Below are 9142 nucleotides of genomic sequence, written 5' to 3'. Positions count from 1 at the left end.
ATGAGGGAAGGCAGGGTTACAGTACAATGGCAGTGGTGTCTGAAAAGAAACGACTTTCACCACACTGAGTGGGTGTCTGGGACCGGGAAACAGCAAGATGGTCGTGCCGAGTTGTCTGCGTTCAATCTTTAAATTAAATTATGACATGATGAAAACTAATTACAGTCACTTTGTCAGGGTGAATTGTTAAAGTAGCCTTCATGGGAATTAAAATCAGGCTGCAGCAGTTTTATCCAGAAAAAAAAATACAGCACTACTAACAACTTAAAAATAGCGTTATTGGAATTACATTCTGCAGGGACGAAGCCACTGAATCTAAGCAGAGCTTATAGGTGAGACAGAAAGAGAGGAAGAAGGAATTATGCATATTAATTTTTTCTTCTCTTCATTACCTTCAGGACTGATTCAATAAGCATGTGTTACATTTGTTCACTTTCCACAAAATGTTTGATGTTATTTTCATCTTCATATCACACATATATTTAATTATGTTAATTGCCCGTGAAACTGCAGTGAAGCTAAGCAGTACCGCCGCCTCTCTGAAGAGGGCGTCCAAGAGCCCCTGGTCCTACATGCAGCCTCTCTCAAGGCAGAGAGGATAATGCTCCTCTTTTGTGCAGAGACGGTTGGTGAGCATCAAGAACTGACTGACTTTGTTTAGTCTCAATTACAAAATACTAACAAAATCTATCTAAGCTCACAAATCTTAACAGGACTTGCGACGTAAAATTAAATTGAAAATGGTGGGACTGACATGAAAGAGACGGATGCGTCCAAGTATCCTGGAGAGTGATACCTTGGTGTACTTAAGTACTGCACACTAAATCTGACGCACGAGGAGTAGTCCCAAACTTTTGTTTATGTAGAGACAAAAATCTCTACATAAACAAAGCGAAACACCTGAAACTCAAACACAATTACACATAATCTGGAGGGGCAAGGCAGCATCATTTCTGACCTCAAATTAAAATTTTGACATTGCAATTTTTCCCTAAGGACAAAGAAAACGAAACAATCTAAATTACAGCATCACAACTGAGATACGATATCATGTATCTCTGAAGGCAGAAGCCAGGCAGGAAGTCTGCGATAGGAGCAAATTGTTATAAGGAAGGAAATGTTTAAGTCCAGAGGCATGTTAGCTGCTAATCCTGTCATAGCTCTCCTCTCAAGACAACTGAAGGGAGTCTCAACATTTTGCTCTTTGTACTACTTCTTAGTTGTATTATATTTTCAGAAAAAGAAAACATACAATATAAATGTATGATACAATAGCACACAATGTAAAGCTTTTCTTTTCTACTACAGTGTATGGGGTCTTTGAAACTTCGTAGTGCAAAGTTTTGCTGTTAAAAATAAAATGTATACTAAGGTTATAACCAAACAGAGGGTTCTACTCAATGAAACCATAGTAACTGCAAAGAAAAGCATTGAAGAAAAATGTCACTAAATTTGGATGAAGACAACACTCTTTGTTTTATTTTGTTATGTCTTTCATTATCAAAATGCTCACACCTGCCACAAGTGGGTCATGACGCGTGTGGACACACGAGTGGAGCATACGTTCCTACCACAAAGTAAATGCAGAAGGTTTTTGTGTGACTTATTTTGCTGTTGTTTGGCTTTGTGTGTTATGGAAATTAGATAATATCATGTTGCTCACATCTGTGGAAACAAGGCAAAGGAAGGTGGGAGCACAATGGGAATAATTTGTCAAACAAGATGTAAAAATGTATCAACATGTTGCTCCAAATGTAGTGCTAAACAAAACTCACAAAAACTGGTAATGGTATTTAAATTATTTTTTAATAATTTAAGTTTCCATTGAGAATTGAATCTTTGGTGATTGGCTCCAAGTCGTTGAGTTTGGAAAGACTCCTTGCCATTGCACTAATGTTCTTCCACCTCCACAAATTTACCATCATATAGGACTTTAGCTCTGGGCTAAAGTCAAGAAAAACCTGATAAAAGTTTACATTAAGCCTAGATCTGCCAGCTGCACAGATAAGCCTAGGCTTAAATGAATGATAGCCCTGCACTGGCTTCTTGTTGAAAATATCATTTGCTCCTTTATGTCTTAAATTACATCATTAAATAAAAAATGATATCAATAAAAGACTTAGCCAGTCTCGTCACTTCTTAATCAGAGACAACCTATTTCATTCTCTTTTGGATGTTAACTTTCAATGCCATAACTCAACCCATTGGGCTAAGGTTTCATAATTTAATTAAAAACCACATGAAAGTAAATTCCAGTTTAAATCAGGATGAAGTTTTAAATGGAATTTAGTTAAAAAGTGCAGGTTCAGGCTGTGACTCTGTCATCTTGATGGGCCACATCTGTACCTCCACTGCCATGCCTTGAGATCACCAAATATGGACATTTTCATGCATTAACATGTACAGTCCACTTCTTTGCAACGGTTCACAAACTTACCTCCACCCAAAACTAAGTCCCAATCTTGCAGCAGAGTTTTGTGAACATACTGTTGTAAATCTGAGTTGTATGCTTCCATACAGACTGAAGAATCAAAAGCATATTAATAGGTCAATTGCGCAAAGGAAGAATTAAAGTAGTTACAGTAATCTTATTTTTAGCAATATTTTAGTATTATTTATGTTTTGCAACAGCTGATGCAGGCAGCTGAAAATATCTTTTAAGATTATTATCACCTCTTGGAGCTTTATAAGTCATATTGAGGTATAGTACCAAGCACAACTTTGAAAACTACAGATGCAAACAACAGGCCCCTTCAGGAAAAATTACGCATTCAATCAAAGAAATGCATTTAGGAAAGACACAAGGAAGATATATACAAGCATTTGCTTGTTCCTGCAACATAAAAAATAAATTTGACAACTTATTTGGTTGCACTCTCTGATCCGGGTTATTTTAATCAATATTTGCTACAGTTCATAGCTGAACTTACTTTCAGCTACGCTGTAGTATTTCACCCCAGAGTGAAAAGATGCACATGTCTCCAGTCCTGCAGAGGTCTGGAGCTCCTCTCTCCACAGATTTAGTCTACAAAAGCAAAAGACAACAGACTCCACATCTGGACTAAACCACCATTGGTGTCATCCGCTTGGACACTGATCCAAGGCACAGCTATGCCTGTGTGCCATATAGGAACAGGTCAAAATAGTACAAGTGGAAATAAGGACTGTGGCAACAAAAGACAGTATACCTATAAAAATTCATATTTCCAATCCAACGATGTGCTTGAGAAGTTTTGGTCTACTTTTAAATCCCACCATAACACATAAACAGCTATTTTTAATGATGTGCTCTGAAATGTGGGCTCTACTAGCGCTGCTGTTTAAGACCTCACAGAGAATCATGACACTGGAAATGTCTGGAAATGTTTTGGGGCATTAAGGACATTGAACTGCAATGGTTACAGTCATATTTGTTGAAAAAGAGCTTTTCCATTCATTTTGGCCAACATTCTTGATTGGCGTCTTTTTTTAGCATCAAAAATCTTTTTACTGTATTTCGTTTTACCACTGAGATAAATAACGAGAACGCATATTAGCTCCCTTCTTTTCTTATAATCGACATATCTAATTGCTCATTCAAGCTAATCTCTCTCCTTCAGTTCATTCACTGCAAAATACATTCACATTTTACACATTCAGTCATAAAAGGAAATATATGTGTTTATGTTGTCAACATAAACAAAGACGGAATGTTAATAAATTATTGTATTGAGTTTTAGATAACTTGCAACAGGGTTAGCAAACCTTTAGCTCATTTCTGTCAGTAATCAGTTTACTTTTTTAATCTTGGTTAAATTTTTTGTGAAGATTGTTAATGCAGACTGGTTTCAGCTGAGGTCACTGTCAAAGGTCAAGGTGTATTTATCCCTTCAGGAATTGGAGACGAGGTTTACATCGTGACCACATTAGTTAGGTTTTAGCTTCCTGATTTTCAAATTTGTCAAAAAGTCCCTTTGAAAACTTCATTTTTTGATTGTGTAAAATCACACTACTAATAAATCATTGATGTTCTCAAACCAGCAACATTTGCAAGTTTTTAGGTCCTTTTCAGCTTTTGTACCCAAGCTTTGGAAATTTTTCTACTTTATATGATCTGTCCAGGATTATGAAGAGTCAAAAACGTATGAATAAAACACATTACCCAGACATTTTGCCTGCTTTGAATATAATACAATGGCTTTAAATGAATTGTACAATAATTAAACTGCCTATTGATGTTCATTCTTGTATTTTGCTGTTGATCAAGTTACTTTTATTTCATTGTGGTTAGACCATAAAATTTCTGTTTAATATTTAAAACGTATCTTTATGCACAGGTCTGCGGATTGTTGCAGTAATATTGTGATGAGTACTGACAAGGTGTTAGGGGATCGTAAACAGATATGGAGCAGAACGGACTCTCATGGTGCAGCTCCTAAAAGGCTGTTCACAGTTCACTTCTCAGAGCACCCCAAGTCCCGCTTCCCTTTATAGATTTTTGTTTCTCTGCAAGTCTCCCACACTCTCCTCCGTCGTCTGCGAATTTTCAGAGCAGAGACTTGCGAACATATTCAAAACTCTTGAACTTTTTGGGTCAATGACACACTGAAAAAAATAAGTCATTGGATGAACATAAAAAATTATGGAAAGGATTTCCACCTGATTACTTTGCTTTATTTCAGCACCATGTACTTGTGTTACTCCTATTTAAAGCAAATGTGTTAGGTCAACCTAATTTATTAGATATTCAATGTAAAGCAAATGTTGGCTCAACTTGTTACTATGGTGATTCAATGGGTGATTCTAAATCAAACATGTTGGCCTCAACGTAATATATTGTGGTTATTCTTATATAAATAAAATGAGTTGGCAAAACATAATTCATTAAGGTTGTTCTAATTTAAACCAAATATGTTGGCTTAACCAGAATTATGGTAAGGCAATGGATGATTGTAAATCAAATGAGTTGGCTCAACTCCATTCATTAAGGTTATTTCAAATTCAAATGAAATGTGTTGGCTCAACATATGTTTTAAAGGTTCCTTTAACTCAGTTACTATAGCGTGACCCAGTGTAATGCAATACCCGCCCGCCAACTAATCTGCAATGTTTAGGACCAAATCATTGATGTAACTTCATTAAGATGAATGTAAATCTAGTTGAAACCACCTTATTTTACAGTGGTACTTCACACTACTGATTCAGTAGGTCCACTCACTAAAAGCAAGTTAGCTCAACAAATATGCTTCATGCTAAAAGACAGCTAGTTAATCGTGTGGAAATCCTTTCATTATTTTATGACGTTAATTCAAAGACATATTTCAAGCGTTAATCAAGCATTTTAAGATAGCACTAGGTGAAAGTGTAGGAAGAACACTCAACAATTAGAAAAGGTACAACACAATTGTATTTTCAGAATTGTATACATCGTTTTTTTACACAGCACAAAACACAGCTGAGTTGGACATTGAAATAAAAAAAACAACTAAAAACAAAAAGGTTACAGTTTCATTTCCCAGCCAATTCTTTACAACATAAAACATGTCAGTATAGTTGCTCAACTAAGAGACTGTAACAATATAAATCTTTTCTACTGCAGACTTTAAACACTCATTTTCCATGTGAAACTTTGCTCAACTTAGCAGCGAGTTTCATATTGAGAACTTGTGCTTTCTTTGATAAGTTCTTTCCATCCAATTTCATTATTATTTTCTGTATTACTTCAAAGGTATGCTTGAGTTACTGAGCAAGTTGAGTGCTGAACGCACTAAACTTGAGGGTAGCTCAAGTTTAGTGCATAGATTAGTCCCAGCAGCATCACTATTGCAGAAGATACACTGCCCAAGCTGTTCATAACTTCCACCTCCTCCAGGACAATCCCAACATCCAGATGTGCATCGGCAGCCTCTGCTCAAATGACGATTCCGAGGACAGCCTCGGCTTTGGCCATTTCTGCGCATTCATCAACGTCCTAAGGGAGTTAGGGAAGGGTATTGGGGGAGAGACAATTCACATGTAATTAAATAAATAAATTAAGACTGACATTGATTGAGTCACTCATGGACCTTAGTTGGTGAAAGTATTTTAACAACTCTTAGGAGTTCTATTGTAAACACAAAGAGAATTTAACATACCATGTACTCCCTCACCAGCTTCTCTGGATCTTCATTTAGGTACACACAGACATTTGAGGATGCACTCTCGTCTGACCTCAGCAGTGTCTTCCTAAATATGCAGATCAAAAACAATGAGAACAATGTCAAAACTCCAGCAGTATAGGTTCACACACTTGAAAACATAGCTACATTCAAAGGAAGTGACAACAAAAGTGATCAGTGGCTTGCAGTCTATTTGAAAGATATTTAAAATTGTTAGTATCCCTTCATTATGCCATGACTAAAATGGAGTTTAACATCTCATTTAAACATCTAACTGAAGCTGTTAGAGGTTTAAATAAAGACATGAATATATCACCAAAGAAATATGTGAAAAGTACAGAATGGTCAACACAGTCTATATCCTTCTACTTAAATGAATATGCAAAGCATTCCATGTCTTACAAGTACATGGACAGTCTATGTGTGGGCATGGATAACGTCGCATATGCCGGTGTTTAAGTGTAAAATGTTTTAACAGGTCATATCTACGAGACAGAGAGAGACTACACTCCTTACATTTCCACATCCCCACGCAAATAAAGACAAATAAAACAGACTGGCCAAATAAATGTTTAGCTGAACTCTAGCTCTATAAGCTCTCTAACACTACATTCAGTCACTTTAGATCTGGCAAAACTTACTATTAGCCACTGAAATCTATAACTTGATAGCCGATGAGCCCCTTGACCAGTACTTACGCAGGTGGATTACAGACAGGTGATCAGGTGATGTTCTGAAAGAGATCAGATATATTTTCAGCCATTAAAATATGCAATTCATACTGAACTGAGTTGTATCTTTTAGTACAAGTCCCTTGAATGCCTCATGAATATAACCACTGGACACTTGTATGCAAGCACATATGTGCAGAACAATGGTGAATTGAATATGGTAGAAAGCAATAGTAACAAAGGTCAAAATGAGCACAAACAATCAACACAAAAACATCAACATTTCAAAATTAAACCAATGAACTTCAATATTGTTTCTGAGCTACAATTATTTGGGGACAACAAAGAAGAGTCCAAAAAACCCCAACATCTTTACAGCAGAGGAATATGTATTTTAAAGAAAAAAATAGAAAGCTCAAGTCTGTAATAATGGATAATCCATTGAGAGTTTTAGCCTGACAAAATATACTAGAAATCCATGACTAACAGGTATTTAAGGAACATTTAACAAAGCTCAGAAAGCAATGCTTTCTGCAGGTTTCACCGACTGAAATGTAGGACTTTTTATTACCATAATTAATTAAGAATCTCGATGATGATAGAAAGGTACCAAAGTGTGTGTGTGTATCTACATTTACCTCCATAGTAACATTACTGAAATATAATTAAAATAGTTAGAAATAGACTGATGTTAGATCCGTGTGTTAAAAATCCTCTAAACCTCCAGGGAGCTCAGGAGGAACAAAACTGTGACATTTCTGGGGTCCATTTGTGTCTCCGGCAGCAGCTTTGTACACTACATATGGCTCTGCAGACTTTTTTCGCACAGAATGTACCTAACATGGTGCGGCGATAAATGTAAATTTACCAATGATATCACAAAAAGCTATCTGCCTTAACCTAACCAACTTAATCTACAGAACATGAAATAATGTGACACAAGTATGGAACAAGTAGAAAATGGTGCAAATGGTAGAGAAATTTTAAGTTACATATTTTTATATGGATTTAGATGAAAATAGTTTGACTCTTACCTTCTTCAAATTAAGTAGATGCACGCCAGGAATCTCCCCTCTGCCCTTGAAAAAACCCAACAAGGTGCGAGCCAGTTATCTCGCGTGATTTTCCGTAATCTCTTGATGTCGCTGGATCCTCTTCAGCGGGAGATGAGTCTGACACAATAGCGCTTTGGAACTGACGTCACTGTGTTTTTTTTTATTAGATTAACTTTGACAAATATTGATATTGAATAAAATAAAAAAAAAACATATATATATATATATATATATATATATATATATATATATATATATATATATATATATATATATATATATATATGTTAAAAAAAAAAAAAATATATATATATATATATATATATATATATATATATATATATATATATATATATATATACATATATATATATATATATACATATATATATATATATATATATATATATATATATATATATATATATATATATATATATATATATATATATATATTAAACATATATATATATGAGGAATTAGATGTATTCAAGTTGAGATAACGTCATTCAATCACGTTAGTTCAGTTGAGAGAAAAAACCGATTGTCTCGCGTGTTCTCGCGTGATATCCCGTGATCTCACTCGTTGTCGTCAGCACAATATCAGTCTAACTATAATGAATCATGTTAGCTCAACATGATTCAATTTTATAAATGTGAAGTCGTGGAATATCTTGTTTATCCAACATGATTTTATCACGTTTTCGCTTCAAACCCAACATTATTGTGTGAAAGGTACATGATATTTTTTTGTTAATGTAATACGCCCCGACGTTCTTTTTTTTTGGCGGAAGATCTAGCTGACGTAATTGAATCACGTTATCTCACCTTGAATACATTTTATTCCATTTGCGAGAAAAAACCGATTGTCTCGCATATTCTCGCGTGATATCCCGTGATTTCCCGTAATCTTGCGTGAACTTGCGTGATATCGCGTGATCTCACTCGTGGTCTTCAGCATAGGATCGGTCTGACTATAATGAATCATGTTCGCTCAACATGATTCAATTTTATAAACGTTGAAGTTGTGGAATATCTTGTTTATGCAACATGATTGTATCATGTTTTTGGCTCAAACATGCAATTATTTAGTTAACAGTACATGATATTCTTTTGTTAATGTGATAACCCCTGAGGTTCCTTTTTTACAGTGCAACATGAAACACTGATGATCAACTAAAGTATCATCACAAAGAACTACTTTCAGGAGAAGCTGAAAATAATGCATGATGTCAAAGAGAAATTAAATGTAACTCATTAATTCAAGACTCTTCAAAGA

General features: G+C 35.2%; 1 long non-coding RNA gene across 3 annotated transcripts; it reads right to left on the bottom strand.

Annotated features, from left to right (window-relative positions):
• Positions 1-5556: 5556 nt before the first annotated feature.
• On the bottom strand, positions 5557-8044 carry LOC129364284 (uncharacterized). Of its 3 annotated transcripts, none has more exons than XR_008606420.1 (4): positions 7843-8044; positions 6779-6870; positions 6114-6204; positions 5557-5950 (listed from the first exon to the last, which is right to left on the bottom strand). It is a non-coding gene; the product is annotated as an uncharacterized LOC129364284 (long non-coding RNA). The 3 variants fall into 3 exon arrangements; XR_008606422.1 differs by having other exon boundaries at positions 6836-6870; XR_008606421.1 differs by lacking the exon at positions 7843-8044 and having other exon boundaries at positions 6779-7011.
• Positions 8045-9142: the final 1098 nt, after the last annotated feature.

Source organism: Poeciliopsis prolifica, unplaced genomic scaffold (assembly GCF_027474105.1).
Source record: "Poeciliopsis prolifica strain line A6 unplaced genomic scaffold, Auburn_PproV2 SCAFFOLD011, whole genome shotgun sequence".
NCBI lineage: Eukaryota > Metazoa > Chordata > Actinopteri > Cyprinodontiformes > Poeciliidae > Poeciliopsis > Poeciliopsis prolifica.
This window is presented reverse-complemented; position numbering and strand designations above follow the sequence as displayed.